Source organism: Nicotiana tabacum, chromosome 5 (genome assembly GCF_000715075.1).
Source record: "Nicotiana tabacum cultivar K326 chromosome 5, ASM71507v2, whole genome shotgun sequence".
NCBI classification, from domain to species: Eukaryota; Viridiplantae; Streptophyta; class Magnoliopsida; order Solanales; family Solanaceae; genus Nicotiana; species Nicotiana tabacum.
The window spans coordinates 153524613-153541271 of NC_134084.1; positions in this window are offsets into that span (position 1 = coordinate 153524613).

The window sequence follows — 16659 nt, forward strand, 5'->3', positions numbered from 1 at the left end:
GGCGTCATTGTTTGGAGGCACCATTTTCATAGCCCGAGAACGCCATTTCATGGCCTGCGAATCCTTATTATACACTTCATGGCCCAGGACGTCATCCTACCGTCCAAAGACAACATTTCATGGTCCGACGGGAACTTGCATCATGTTTAAATTTCCGCACAACATATGGTTCATTTGCAGGTAAACCGGCGAGCAACGGCCGTCTCAGTAGGAGCAATCCCGCTCTAGTTCCCATAGGCCGACTAGACTTTAACCATCCATCCTAACCCAAATATTACGTCCGTTCTTGGAAAACCTCCAAAGGCATACTCCGCCGACGGATCCTGAACTATATATGGCCTGATTCCTGTAAGATCAGGGATATGTAGGTAGCTCAGAAACCAGGGCACGGTCAACCTTTTCAAACCATTTCGTTCGGTCAAAATTGGCCATCATATCTTTACCCGACAACTCTTTCATCCTTCTAGGGTAAAGAGGGGCAGCTGTTGATACCCAATTTTTTCCTATATATTTTTCATATGCAAAATACTTTCAAAATAGCAGTTATATGCATATATAAGTATGTCCCAAGGTTTTACTATTTTTCTCTTAGTTTTTATAGATTTTTAAATCTATTTATTGCCCTATTTTATCAAGAAAACCACAATAATTATCCCCAAAATTATTATTTTGGGTGATTCACTTATTGGATTATCGTATTTATATTAAAATTTAGCTGGCATAATTTTTGCATATTTTTACAAATTTATTTAGTATTTTTAAAGTTAAATTGCATATAATTGCAATTTTAGCCTATTTTAAGATTTAATTATTTTCATAATTATAAAATTGACTTCAGTATTTTTTAATTTGATAATTACGTATTATTAATCATTTTAGTACCTTTAATTTATTTCTAGAAATTATTTTACTATATTTTATAAAATAAATAAGCAAAAGTGGCTATTTAAATACTAGCCCTATTTCATTTCAATTGTAGCCCAAATCAACCCCCCAATTGAACCCAATTGCAATTTCAAATTACCCGGACCTGTTTCTAAATTACCCGACCCCTGACCCATTTAATTCAACCCGTCCGGCTCCCCTTTTGATCCAGGTCGTTGATAATTTTGATCAACGGCCACAAACTCTCCTTTCCTTTTTTAATCTACCAACACCCCTTAATCCTAAATCAGTTCACCTAACCAGCCGCCTCTGAACTCTCAAACTCTCTCGAACATTCCCAAACCCTAACCGCCTCTTACCACCACCTCCACCTTGAAACCCACAGGAATCTATGGCTTCTCAGGCTATGGGAGTCGTATACTCACCTTCTCTTGTTCTCACGCGCCTGATCTCTGAAGATTCAAGGCCTAGCCTTGAAGGTTTGCACCCAGACCTTTGTCTATTCAAGGTTCCACGGCCATCTCCGGCTTTACTCCGGCGTACCATGGTGGTTTGAGCCTAATTCCGACCTCTCCGACTCAGATCGGTGACCTTTCAAAGCCTATCTCACTTCTAGGGTTCTTTTGAAACCATAATCCTTCGAGGTTTTCTCCGATTTCCTTAGATCCGTTGTGTATTTGTGCTCTCCTTGAGTTTTCAAATAATTTCCCTAACTTTTCTTCCAAAAATTACTTTCAAACCGCTTCGTTTCTGATCTAGGGTTTTCTGAAAATGCTTAAGTATTTCTCTGACTTTCTTTTCCTTTTCTTTTGTGTATATTTGCCTCTACTTTGTTTAATGTTTTTCTTCTACCTTGTATGTTCTTCTACTGACTTTTTACACCCCATTCTTGTATATACTCTATGCTTGTATGTTCTTCTACCTTTCCGGGACGTATATACTTGTACTGTTGAGTTCCCTTGTCGGGATAGTGTAGTATCTTATTGATCCCTTGTCAAGACGGTTAATTATGATTATTAGTGACTATATAGTTGGAACGGATTGTGCGCCGCAATAGATATTATATCGGATCGGGTTGCACGCCGCAACAGATATTATATTGGATCGGGTTGCACGCTGCAACAGACATTATATTGGATCGGGTTGCACGCAGCTATATATATATATATATATGGATCGGGTTTTGCACGCAGCTATATATATATATATATATGGATCGGGTTGCATGCCGCAACAATGTTAAATGATAAGGGATCGGGTTACGCGCCGCAACAGTATTGTGATTGTATCGTTGTAGATATTGTGTTGTCCTTTCATATTGTATTAAGTTTTTGTTGGTCTTGATTTGTTTCCCCAAAGCATGTACCCTCTCCCATTTTAAACTGCTCATTCCTGTTTATTTTCCGCCATATATTATATAACTGCACGGGTTTATCTGGAGTCTAGTCCTAGCCTCGTCACTACCTCGCCGGGGTTAGGCCAGGCACTTACCAGCACATGAGGTCGGTTGTGCTGATACTGTACTCTGCACTCTTTGCAGATATCGGAGCAGCACTTGATCAGCAGCAGTATGGGAGCCAGCCTTCAGTCCACCGAGATACCGAGGTAGCCTTGCAGGCATCCGTAGGCCCGGCGTCTCCTCTATCTTTTATTATGTTCTGTTATCTCATGTATCCGAGACAAACAATGTTATTTTTCGTTCAAACTGTTGTATGTAGTACTCTTAGTAGTCCGTGGCTATTGTGACACCAGTTTCTAGGTAGAGGCATGTGTTGACTTTCGAAACATTTTGGTTTTATATTTATTTAAGACTTCCGCTTAAATCTCATATTCCGCTGTCATTTAGATGTTTATCACTTGTTAATATAAGTTGTAAAAAAGATTAAAATAGAAGAGTTAAAGATTTCTAAGTTCGTGGCTTGCCTAGCTTCTACGAGTAGGCGTCATTACGACTCCCAAGGGTGGAAATTCCAGGTCATGACAATTAGAGCAAATACACCAAGGCTGATATAGTGAAAGAACTTTTGTTCAGCAGATAAAATTAGAAGGACAAAAGTTCAAGAAAAGGAAGAAACCTGGCAAAGATGCAAGGCGCGTCTCCTTGTCGTCTACGCATTCCTTATTCTAAACTTCATCACGGTATTAATTAAAATCTCATATTACATTCAATTCATATTTACCTGCAATAAATTTTTACACATGATAAAGCTCTTTATTTTAAAAGAATTTAGATATGTATTACATACTTCAATCCTGATCTCACTAACATTGATGTACAATTATTTTTTTTGTTTGTATGTTCTTGTTAAAAATTATAGAGCCTTGCATGCAATTGCAATTTAAGGATATTTGAACAAACGTATAATGCAAACACCATACAATTTTTTCTAATATAAATTTCAACAGAAACATTAATTTGTTATATAATGTAATAGACGGTGGAGGAGGTGATAGTGAACATTTTGTACTCTTCACGGAATTATTCTTTTACTCAGTTTATCTTTTTCTTTTTTTTTCCTTTAATTAAGATTAGCAATTTTATTCATAAAAAGATATAACTAAGATGAAGTTGTAAACTATACGACCAAACCAAAAGTATACTTTTTTTTCATTCTTTACTAACTTTTTACCCTATTTAATTCTTATTTAAATTTAATAAATTGATCAGATACTAAAATTTAACAAACCATACCTCATAATAATTGTAAAAGAAGATATCATTTCCCAGGAATCCAGAATTATGATTTCAACAAAATTGTCCATAACTGAAATTAAAGTTCGATTGATATCTTAAAATCCAATTTCAAACCATATGTTTAAATTTCAAACTTCTTAATCAAGTAAAAGTCAGGCACTTCAAGAATGCAAACAAGTAAAAATAAAACAAAGAACCGAGGCGAAAAGAAATCAACAAAGAAAGAAAAAACCAGCAAAAAACAAGATGAAATATGAAAAAAGGGAGAATAAGAACACTCACCAGAATGAGGGACTCTTAGATGACAGTGTAATACATGGGTAGTTGTCGTCCTTCGCTGGAGCTGGCCGACAGAGTTCGTCCATGGTGAAGTCGATGTGTTCTAGGTTGAGACTGAGAGAGAAGATGTCTAATTTTAGGTTTAGAGAGTTAGAGAAAGTGACGGAGCATTTCATAATTTAAAAAATATATTAAAATTTTATTAAAATATTAGTGGGGTCATTTATTTAGTTTTCTTTTTGTTTTTAATAAATATATAGGAGGGAAAGTAGGAAGGGAAAATAAACCGTTTCATTATACTTTTATTTTACCAAACTGTTCCCACAAATAACTCTATTGTATCGCCTTTACAAACCGTCTTCACAAATAACTCCAACCAAGAGGTTGTGAGTTCGAGTCTCCCCAAGAGCAAGGTGGGAAGTTCTTGGAGGGAAGGATGTCGGGGGTCTATTTGGAAACAGCCTCTCTACCTCAGGGTAGGGGTAAGGTCTACGTACACACTACCCTCCCCAGACTCTACTAAATGGGATTATACTGGGTTGTTGTTGTTGTTGTTGTTGGTGGTGATGGTTATTATACTATTGGAACGGTTATTCTTCAAAAGTGTTCTGGAAGCCTTTTGACACTAATGTGACGGTTAAAATCATTCCAATATATGATCTATTGTAACGGTTACAATACCGTTGCACAATAACCGTTCCAATAAAATTATTTTCTAGTAGTGACTGTCACTCAAAATCAGGCTGTCAGCCTCACTCAGTCATCACTCCCCAATCTCACACACGGGATCGCAATGCCATGAAACTAGCCCAGAACAATGAGATGATGTGCCAATAAATAGCAACTGAAACAAAGACATGATATGAAATGCATGAATAAGACTGAGTACAAAATATCAATGACTACTGAGATGACAGCAAGAAACGACCACTCGGGTCCCAACAATATCGGCGTAAAGCCCTAACATGATATTGCGGATACCCAATTTTTTCCTATATATTTTTTATATGTAAAATAATTTCAAAATAGCAGGTATATACATATATAAGTATGTCCAAAGGTTTTACTATTTTCTCTTAATTTTTATAGATTTTTAAATCTATTTATTGCTCTATTTTATCAAGAAAAATCCAATAATTATCCCCAAAATTATCATTTTGGTTGATTCACTTATTGTATTCTCATATTTATATTAAAATATAGTTGTTATAATTTTTGCATATTTTACAAGTTTGTTTAATATTTTTAAAGTTAAATTGCATATAATTGCAATTTTAGCCTATTTTAAGATTTAATTGTTTTCATAATTATAAAATTGACTCCAGTATTTTTTAATTTAATAATTATGTATTATTAATCATTTTAATACCTTTAATTTATTTCCAGAAATTATTTTACTATTTTTTATAAAATAAATAAGGGAAAAGTGGCTATTTAAATACTAGCTCTATTTTATTTCAATTGTAGCCCAAATCAACCCCCCAATTGAACCCAATTGCAATTTCAAATTACTCGGCCCTATTTCTAAATTACCCGACCCCTAACCCGTTTAATTCAACCCGCCCGGCTCCCCTTTTTGATCCAGGTCGTTGATCATTTTGATCAACTGCCACAAACCCTTCTTTCCTTTTTTAATCTACCAACACCCCTTAACCCTAAATCAGTTCACCTAACCAGCCGCCTCTAAACTCTAAAACTCTCTCGAACATTCCCAAACTCTGACTGTCTTTTACCACCACCTCCACCTTGAAACCCACCGGAATCCATGGCTTCTCAGGCTATGGGAGTCTTATACTCACCTTCTCTTGCTCCCACGTGCCTGATCTCTGAAGATTCAAGGCAAGGCCTCTAAGGTTTGCACCCAGACCTCTATCGATTCAAGGTTCCACGGCCATCTCCGGCTTTACTCCGGCGTACCATGGTGGTTTGAGCCTGATTCCGACCTCTCCGACTCAGATCGGTGACCTTTCAAAGCCTATCTCACTTCTAGGGTTCTTTTGAAACCATAACCCTTCAAGGTTTTCTCCAATTTCCTTAGATTCCTTGTGTATCTATGCTCTCCTTGAGTTTTCAAACGATTTTCCTAACTTTTCTTCCAAAAATTACTTTTAAAACCACTTCGTTTCTGATCAAGGGTTTTCTGAAAATGCTTTAGTGTTTCTCTGACTTTCTTTTCCTTTTCTTTTGTGTGTATTTGCCTCTACTTTTTTCTATGTTTTCTTTCTACCTTGTATGTTCTTCTACCGAGTTTTTACACCCCGTTCTTGTATGTTCTTTTACTACGTTTTATATACTCCATGTTTGTATGTACTTCTACCATGTTTTCCATACTATGCTCTCATATGATTTTCTACTGTGTTCTTATATTTTTTGTCTTCTACTATGTTCCCGCATGTTTCTCCTACTGTATTTTCCTGCTAAGTTCTTAAGTTTCCTTATTTTCCTTCTATTAAGCCCTGTTTAAGTTTCTTCTGCAAAAATCTCTTAAGCATGTTTCTTTTACTGTTCCTATCAGTGTTTTTCTTTTAAGTGCTTCTACTATGTTCCGCATGTTACTTTGCTATCATGTTTTTCTCATGAGTTTTTTGTTGATGAAAGAAGCATGCAAGAGGTTTCAACTCTGAAACCTCTGAGCCTATTTCAACTACTTGCCTCCTCATCTCTATACTTGATTCAAGGTGGAAACCCTAGAATTTGGGGTTCTGCCGAGGTTTGATTGAACTAGGGTTTTCTTTTAGAACCCTTAACTCTTTCAGACTAACTTTGAGTCTCTGAACTGAGTTTGGACATCTTTGTTTTCATACAATGCTAAACTTTTTGCTAAACTCTTCTACACTGGATTTTTTCTGCTGATTTACACGACAATTTTCTTTCATGCTCACATGCTCCTTATATATGATGAATTTTCCTCTAAATGGTTTTCAAATTTGCAATTTGTGCAAACTTCTTTTTGAATATAGCTTGATTGATTTCTTTCCATCTTTTACTAATTTCCTCTGTTACTCGACTTAAGTAAAACCCTTCTTCATCTTTTCTGACTTGATTCATTCATACCAAATCTCAGACCTTGTGATTTACTGGTCGTTAATTGACTCCCTTACCTTATTTGCACAAATCGTGTATTGACAAAACCCTGTCCTTCAATAATTTTTATGTATTTGCCCTCAATTGCATGTTTTACACAAAGTGTTTATTCAATTCCATTCCTTAAATGGTTTTACTCGTTTTGAATCTGAATCCCTTAATTAAGGGAAGCCTTGTGTAATTGATTGACAATCAGTTTTCAAACTATTTTCTTACCTTATTTCTGCCTGCTTTCTACACTATAAAGGGCACGACCCTTTTCACAAATACACACTTCAGACTTCACAACATCAGAATCTCTTTTGAATTTTCACTCTCACATAATAGAACTCTCTCTTCTTGTCTGCACTAAGGTTTTTACCAAACTACTGCATTTTTCTCTACTTGTTTCTTTGAAACTGGTATGTCCTAATTTCAAATTTCAGCATCCCCACAATGTGTTAACTTACAACTTTCTGCATATATGTCTACTTTACTACTTCTGCAGAGTTAAATACTTAAACTAGCATGTTGATTCCCTTTTGCTTGTTTCTGCTATGAATCCCTATTCCCTATTTCCCTTTATGTGCTTTGAGTTACAGTTTAAAACATGGAAATATACAAGTTATTGTCTATGGGTTGAACTTGATCTCTTAGGGGATCCTAACCTCTAAACAATGTGTTCCAGTAGGCTTATGGTTGTGCCAGCATCTCCCATTGTTGGGTTATGCCCACTAGCCTGCTTTTTACCTCTTGCAACTCCCCATTCCCTATATCCCTATGTGTGCTGTTTCCATTTCCCTTTCCCCCTTTCAGAATTCTGCACTTGCACTCTCTCTTAGTTCCTAACTTCTGCCCCCCTCTTGTGAGCCTTGCCTTGGGACCTTGAGTTCCCACTGAACTTGGACACTTGAGGGCTGGCCCTTCCACACTGCACTTTGGCTTAATATGGTGATACATTTGGGTGTAAGTACTGCCCGGAGTTCTTATGAAACTCTGACACACCCAAGTGGGAGAAAGGCTTTGAAACATGATCTTTGGAGTTTGTTTACTTCATACTTCAGACAGGAAGTCTGAATCAGGCTCTCCTTGGTTGTAATTTTCAATTTCTGATGTATTTTTCTTTATTTTATTTTTTTGGACTGTAATAACTTTTGGGGATGGTTAGTGAAAAGGGAAGGGTAACCATGTATGTAAAAGGGCAGATATCTTGCTCATAGGGAATTTCTGATCTCTACATATCACATAGATATCCTACCTATAGGAATTCTACACTTTCATATGTAGATATTATGCCTATAAGAAATTCTACACCCATATAGATATCATGCCTATAGGTTTCTAAAATTCTGCATTCATATGGATATCCTGCCTATAGTTAAATTTCTACATCTCTCATATAGATACCATGCTCATAGTTAACTAGAAATTCGAATCCTGCATATGCATCTGTCACTAGGCAAACCTATTTATAGGACTTAAATAACTAACTGCATTTAGATATCATGTTCATAGGCTTAAACGAAGTACATCATTTAGATGTTATGCCTATAGGATTTCTGCACTCTTGTTATGTTTGTAAAAGTGTTTAAAATCAACAACGCCTAGAAAGCATGTCTATAGGAATTAATAACCAAGTCTGAAACGTCTCACTCACCTACAAATCTAAAATCATTGTCTAACGTCTGCAGAATTTATGATCTTTTGTCAAAACTCGTCTTTCCTGAATAACTGACAACCTTTTCTAAAATCAGTATATTTTATCTTTTCTGGAATTAGTAGATATCATGCCTATAGGGGTCTTCGTCTAACACGCAGGCAAGCCATAGGACAGTTTATAAACTGAATCAAATTTTATTAAATACAACCAGCAGGCAAGTCTGATTCGGGCTTCTTATCTGAACTATGTAATAAATCAATCTGCCTCCACCGTTTAAGTTTTAATCAGGCCCTAAACAGTACATGCAAGTCATGCTACATTATGTGTTTTCTTTGGTTTAAAGGAGGTCTGTTTGAGCCCTTTTATTTATTTATATGCTTCCCCAAACTTGTTATATGTGTTTTGTTTGTCACCTTAGTATTTTACCTTTTGAATCCACAAATAAGCCCAATACCTCCTCCCTCTAGGATTAGTAGTCCCAGGTGCCTCCGGGGCTGATAGGATTGGGGCGGGTAATAGCATGCAATAAGTAAACGAGACCATTCCGTACTTTAATACTTTAACGGGGTGGGAAAGGGCAGATATGGATATGATGACCACGCAATAACATCACGTGTAGCCCCTCACTAAGGAGTGATTACCGGATGTTGTATGGGGTGATCCATATTATTAATAAACCTAGGACTCCCCTTTCCTTTGTTTTCTTTGTTTCTTTTAAATCTCTTTTTAAACCATTTTTTTTCAGAAAATCAACTCCTTTTAGTTCCTTTTTCTTACTTTTGTTTATTTGTAACTATTACGTGAAAATTCCCTCTTATTTGAAGTTTTTGTTTGCCTATGTGTTATTTGCACTTAAGTCACAACAGTTGCTTGGCCGGTAACCACACTAGTGGATCTTGAGGGATGTCTAACACCTTTCCCTTGAGATAATTTCAAGCCCTTACCCAATCTCTGGTTGTTCAAACCAAACCGTTCTTAGTGTCCTAGTGCACTTAAATCATTAGGTGGCGACTCTTCAATTCAAACTCAATTCCCCAAAAGGGAACGAGTTGTCTCCCAAATGTCACAAACCCGATTTTCGCGAGAAAAAAGGGGGCGTGACAGATATCTAGCATGATTTACAGCTCATTTACTTAATCACATGATGAAAGTACGGATATCGGCAAGAAAGAGTCACTAAGTTGTGTCATGTAATGAACCAGGTCCCGATTCTCACGGTGCATGCCCGCACGCCTGTCACTTGGCATGCGCGTCACCTCAATACTAATCACACGGGGTTTCGAACCCTCAGAACCAAGTTTGGAAGCATTACTTACCTCGAACCAAGCCAAAATCCTACTCCGCGACGTCATTGCCTCTCGAATCGGCCTGCAAACATCTTGAATCTAGCCAAAATCAATACAATGCAATCAATATAGGTCAAGGAACCAATTCCACACGAAAATTTACTTAATTGGACACAAATTCCCAATTCATCCAAACCCGGCCCCCATGCCCACATCTCAGAATCCGACAAAAATCACAAAACTAGAAAGCTCATTTGCTCAAGAGTCCATAAATACAAATTCATCAAAGCCCGACTCCATTTGGTCCCTCAAATCCTCAAATCAAACTCTCCAAAATCCCAAGCCCTAACCCCTCATTTTCACCCCTAATTCCACTAATTAATTTATAATACAACGGGAAAACACCATAAATAGGAGTACTAGAGCTCAAGCAACTCACCTCACTGAAAAACCCTTGAATCTCCCTTCAAAATCACTCCAAAAGCTCCAAAACCCGTCTTAAAAATGATGGAAATGAACAAATTCGCGAAGTCCACAATTTATACTTTCTGCCCAGAGATACCGCATATGCGGTCCAACTGTCGCTTCTGCAATGATGCACCTGCGGAAAATCCATCGCAGGTGCAGATCCCACTTACTTCCTCAAAATCCGCTTCTGCGGTAAAAAAATCGCACATGCGGGCCTTGCCCGCTTCTGCGGAACTAGACATATTCCCCTCTTCCGCATCTGCACCCCAGGTCTCGCACCTGCGGGCTCGTAGATGTGATCTATCCTTCGGACCTGCGTCTCCTGTCTACCTCGGCCATGGCCGAATCTGGGTCTCTTTCTCCGCATCTGCGGGCTCGCACCTGCAGTTCCCACTCTGCAAATGCGGTTATGACAACTGATTCAACTTCAGCATTCCTCCAATTCAAAACTTGTTCCGTCAATCACCCGAAATTAGCCAGAGGCCCTCGGGACCTCAACCAAACATACCAATACGTCCCATATCATCATACAGACTTAGTCCAATCACCTCGAACAACAGCAAAAATACGAATTACTCTCGGATTCAAGCCTAAGAACTTCTAAACTTTCAAATTCCATGAATGATGCCGAAACCTATAAAATCACATCCGAATGACCTCAAATTTTGCACACAAGTCAGAAATGACACCACGAACCTACTCCAACTCCCGAAATTCTATTCCGACCCCGATATCAAAATTCACTGTCAACCAAAATGCCAAAATTTCAACTTTCACCAATTCATGCCTAATTCTACCATGGAACTCCAAATCACATTCCGGATGCACTCCTAAGTCCAAAATCACCTAACGGATCTAACAGAACCATCAAAATTCAAATCCGAGGTCGTTTACACATAAGTCAACATCCGGTCAACTTTCTCAACTTAAGCCTTCACAAAAGAGACTAAGTGTCTTAAATCCTCTCCGAAATCACTCCAGATCCGAACCAACTGACCCAACATATTATAATATAGCTGAAGAACACAAAAAGAAGCAAAAACGGGAAAACAAGGCTATAACTCTTTAAACGACCGGCCGGGTCGTTATAAAGGGTTTATTTGAATATAGTGGTGGCAAAATGGTTAAAAGAAAACAGTTATATATCCATCCATATTAACTCATATTATCCATTTAAAAATGTGTTGGATAATGGTTTTTTTTTTCAAACGGGTCAAATATGGATAAGAACCATATTATCTACTTAGAAAATGGATAACTAATGGGTTTAACTTTTATACTTGTAAAGCCTCAAATTAGGGGTTCCTCAAGTTTAGAGACTACAAATTCTTTCAAAAGTGATCATGTTAAGAAGCCATGAATAATAGGGAAATCCATATTATCCGCAACTGAATCCGCTTTTTATCTGTATTAAATATGGGTCGGGTGGGATCATTTATTCATTTTTATATTACTCATTTTTTACTCGTCCATATCCGACCCGACCCACCCGTTTACTATCCCTATTTGAATCCCTTCAATTTGCTGAAAAATTACACTTTATATATAAGATTAATTTTTTCTTTTATGTATATACATTAGATGATGAATCCACTTGATTTTTTTACCTGTTTACTTTTTTATTTTTTAAATTCTATCGGTGAAAATCCTACGTCCGCCACTGCCCATCATGCACAAGTTTAATGCATGTTAATTGCTTAAACTTAGGAGTAGCAAACTGGCAGGTCGGGTCAGGTCGGATATGGTTCGGGTCGAAAACGGGTAATGAATAAACAGATCAATTATCCGACCCGACCCATATGTAATACGGATAAAAAATGGGTTAACCGGCGGATGATATGGGTAACCATATTATCCATGAATTCTTGCATATGATAACTTTTGGGAGAATCCTTAATATCCTTAACTTGAGCAACCCCAATTTGAGGCTTTACAAATGTAAAAGTTAGACCATTGGTTATCCAATGGTTACTCATTGATTATCCATTTTCTAAATGGATAATACGGTTCTTATCCATATTTGACTAATTTTTAAAAAATTCATTATCCAATTTATTTTTTACTGGATAATATGGATGATTAACTATTTTCTTTTAACCATTTTACCGCTCCTACTTAAACTAGCTAACAGGAAGGACCACCTTCACGAGTTTACCCGTAAATGAAGTCTAGCTTTAATGATCTTTCTCACTGTGCTAGAAACTTTTCTGATGTTAAGAGAATTCAACGGTTCATGTATAAACAAAAAGAATTATTTTTACCCTATTTAAAGAGCTTAATTTGTCGATACATGAAATTCAACTGAACTTTCTTTATTGTATATAGTTCCTGCTCTTTAAGTGACTTTTTTTTGTATATTATAAACCTAAAAAGTGTCACGAAAAAAAGAAGGTAAAGCTACTCGAGGAAAAAAGAAAGAGCAAAAGAACGCGTTTAAGTTTAGTTTGTTTAGCAAAGAAGTCTAATTTCAATATTATTACAGCCGGGGTTGTTTATAAAAATCCGAAAAATCAAACTGAATAAGACCAAAAAAATCTATTTTTTTTGGTTTGGTTTTGTTTTGAATTTAAATTTTAAAAACTGATCAAATTTGGTTAAATTTTGATTTAATCAAAAAATAACAAAAAAATCAAACCAAACCGACTATAAAAGTAGCTATTTTATTATTACACATATATATGTATATTTTTATATAAAGTTTCTAAAAAATTTGTATTACATGTTAATCATTTGCACTTTTTGTCTAATTCTTTACTATTATAATAGTGTAGTTCTTTGTCTTTACATTCTAGTTTGATTGGTAGTTTTCTTATGCTAAATGCAAGAATCTATTTCAGGTTAAAAATAATCTATTTTCAATTGAGTCCAAAAAAGTTTTCATCACTATTTGATTCAATTATCATCAATATATCTTGATAAATGATAGATTTCTCAAAGAGCAATTGGTTTGATAGTGTTACACTGAAAATGAAGTCGCCGGAATACGTATTTAGTAATGTATGTCTCATATTTAAGGAAAAACCGATAAAATAACCGACATAAACCGAATCGATAAAAAATCGGCTTAATTGGTTTGATTTAGTTCCAATATTTAAAAAACCAACTACTTAGGGTGTGTTTGGTATGAAGGAAAATATTTTCTAATTTTTCCATATTTGGTTGACCTAAATGTTTTGGAAAATATTTAGTTATCGAGCACAAATTTCAAATTTTTGCGTAAAAAAGTAAAGCAACACATTAGTTTCTTTGGGTTTGTGTGAATTTTTAGAGACTTGGGGGAAGGGTGGGGCCGATGAGAGTAGCATAAAAAATATTTTCCTAAAAAAATATTTTCTATTCTCTAACCAAACATTAGAAAATATTTTTCGAAAAATATATTTTACTCACCAACAAAATAAGGGAAAATAAATAATAAAAACACTCATTTTCCATAAAAATATTTTTTAAAATCATGAAAAAGTTTTTCATTCGTACCAAATACATCCTTAGTTTGATTTCCTTTTAGGGGAAAAAATGATTCAAACGGAACCACGAACATCTCTAAATTACACGGATGGTTGGGTTCCAAGATGAAGGACGATATATAATAAAAGTTGCAAGGGGTGTGGGTCTGTGAATAAAAAATGTTCATAATTGTCCAGTTGTGGGCCCCTGTAAAACATAAATGAAAATGATGGTGCTTGTCCACTATGGTCACTTCAGGGGGCCCTTACCATAACTTCTTTGCTCTTAACTTGGCCTGACCAAAACTCTTTATAACTTCTCACCTAAATATAGAGTAGGTAATGTATAAAGTATTTCGTATTCATATAGTATAATTTAGGAAAGGAGCGTTTCTCAAAAAATGTGATATAGGTAGTATACTCTAATAAAAGCATGAGTGGTTGTTGATTTGTCTCATGTGGTATTTGATATTAATATTAAGTAGCGTTTGGACATAAAAAATATAATTTTTGTAAAAAAATAGTTTTGGAGTTAAGTTAAAAATGATATTTGGAATTTGAAATATGTTTGAACATGCATTTCACTTGAAAAAATATTGCACTTTCGTGTCCGGAGAAAAGTTTTTTTAGAAATTTTGAAAAAGTGGTCTTTGAAAAAACTCATTTGCGAAAAATTTACAAAAACTTGTAAAATCTCATGGACAAATACATTTTTTTTTAAATCCGGAAAAAAAAATTATATAAAGACAAACGGGTCCTGAGATTCAATTAAATTTGAATTTGTTAAGTTCACATTTTTTCGTAACAGAAATGGGCTTCACACTTTTCCTCACCCTTCCCAAAAATCTGGAAAACATTACAAAATAAAGATTTTATCCTTCTTATTGGGTTTAATAATTTAAAAATGAATGAAAAGTGGAGAGATGAACTTATCAATATCTTATCTCTTCGATCTGTATCCCTTCCCCACTTCACTTATCTTTCCTAGTTTCTCTTATACCCTACGCGCTTAGGTTATAATTATGATTTGATAATCAAATTTTGATTACAATAAGTTAAATTATCTAACAACCAGAAATTAAAGATCCTTCCAACCGATAGAAAATGAAATTCAACGCTACTTAAGTCTCTATCAAATATTTAATACCGAAAGTAAACTAGTATTGCCACAAATCACGTTATGACAACTCCTCACACTCTTTCAAATCAGAGCAGGTAACATAATGCGGGGAGTCCGTGATCAAAATGTGGTTCTTTGGACTCAATAAACAAACATATGTGAAAAAAAAAATTAGTGATCAAAATATATATAGCTTTTTTTGAACCACGCTATACTCTAACGGCTATTTGGCCAGTTAAATATAGCAATTTTTTCAAAAAATACTATATTTAAATTAATTTAAGCGGGAAAATAAAGCATTTTTTGTTAAGACATTTTATATATATATAACGTCTTAACAATATATATATATATATAATAAAGAGAAGTCTTCCTCTTCCCCAAAACAGAACAGAATCGCCCCCCCCCCCCCCCCCAAATTAAAAAATCCATCGGTCCCCCATCCCCCTCCCCCTCCCCCATTTTTAATCCAAAAAGCTTGAGTGGAGCCCTTCCGTCCCACAAAAAGTAAAGATTCTCGGTCTCACGTACTAGTTAAGGCGTTATCTCGGATGTTGTTGCTTGTTTCGGCTCCAAATCACAAAATCTTCGACTTTCTACAAACCTTAAATCGAGGTATTTCGACTTAGTTTTTATTAAAACTTGTATAAAAAATGCATATTAGTTATTTTATGTATGTTATTTTGTGATTGTTTTGCGATTTAACTAATTTGTTATTTTTTTATCCGGACTATAGTATTAGTGTGCTAAAAATATTTGTAAAATAGAGAAATTATTATTAGTTGTTAAAAAAAATATTAATAGATAAATTTTACTGTGGTATATGTAATTTCGTGATTGCTTTGTGATTAAATTGATTTATTATTTTTATCCTATTTAGATTACCAATTTGCTAGAAGACTAGTAAACTAGATAAATTTTGACTTTAGTTCCCTGTAGTGGTATCTTGTGGCCATGTAGTGCTCGTATTTGTAATGTAGTGACCTTTTAGCGTAGTAAAACGTAGTGTCCTTTATTGTAGTATACTTCTAGTTATAGAAATGAATCATTTAAGTATCTCTTAATCTAAAAAAATACGTCAAAAACCTGATAGTTCAAACACAAACTATCTCCAATTATAGTCAACAAACGTAAGAACATAAGAATTCAGGATACATTGGTACTGCTAGGCCTCAAATATTGTGTCCAAAACCAAAATGTGAATATTTAATAATTAAATCTTTTATAGTTATAAAAATTAATTATTTAATTTTAGTATAGTAAAAAATAAGTCAGTAAGAAACAAACAAACATATAAAATAATAAAACTAACATGTTAATTAATAAAACTAACATATTTAATAATAAACTAAGATATAAAATAATAGACCTGTTGAGTAAAAAATCGAAAAAAAATTCTCATCATGAACATAAGAATTCAGGATACATTGATGCTAATGTGCCTCAAATATTGTGTTCGGAACCAAAATATGAATATTTAATAATTAAATTTTTTATACTTATGAAAATTAATTATTTAATTTTTGTATAGTAAAAAATAAATCAGTAAGAAATAAATAAACATATAAAATAATAAAACTAACATGTTAAATAATAAAACTAACATTTACAATAATAAACTAACATATAAAATAACATACATGTTGAGTGAAAAATCGGAAAACTTTCTCATCATGAACATAAGAATTCAAGATAAGCTGGTGCTACTGGGCCTTAAGTATTGTGTCGGGAACAAAAATGTAAATATTTAATAATTAAAT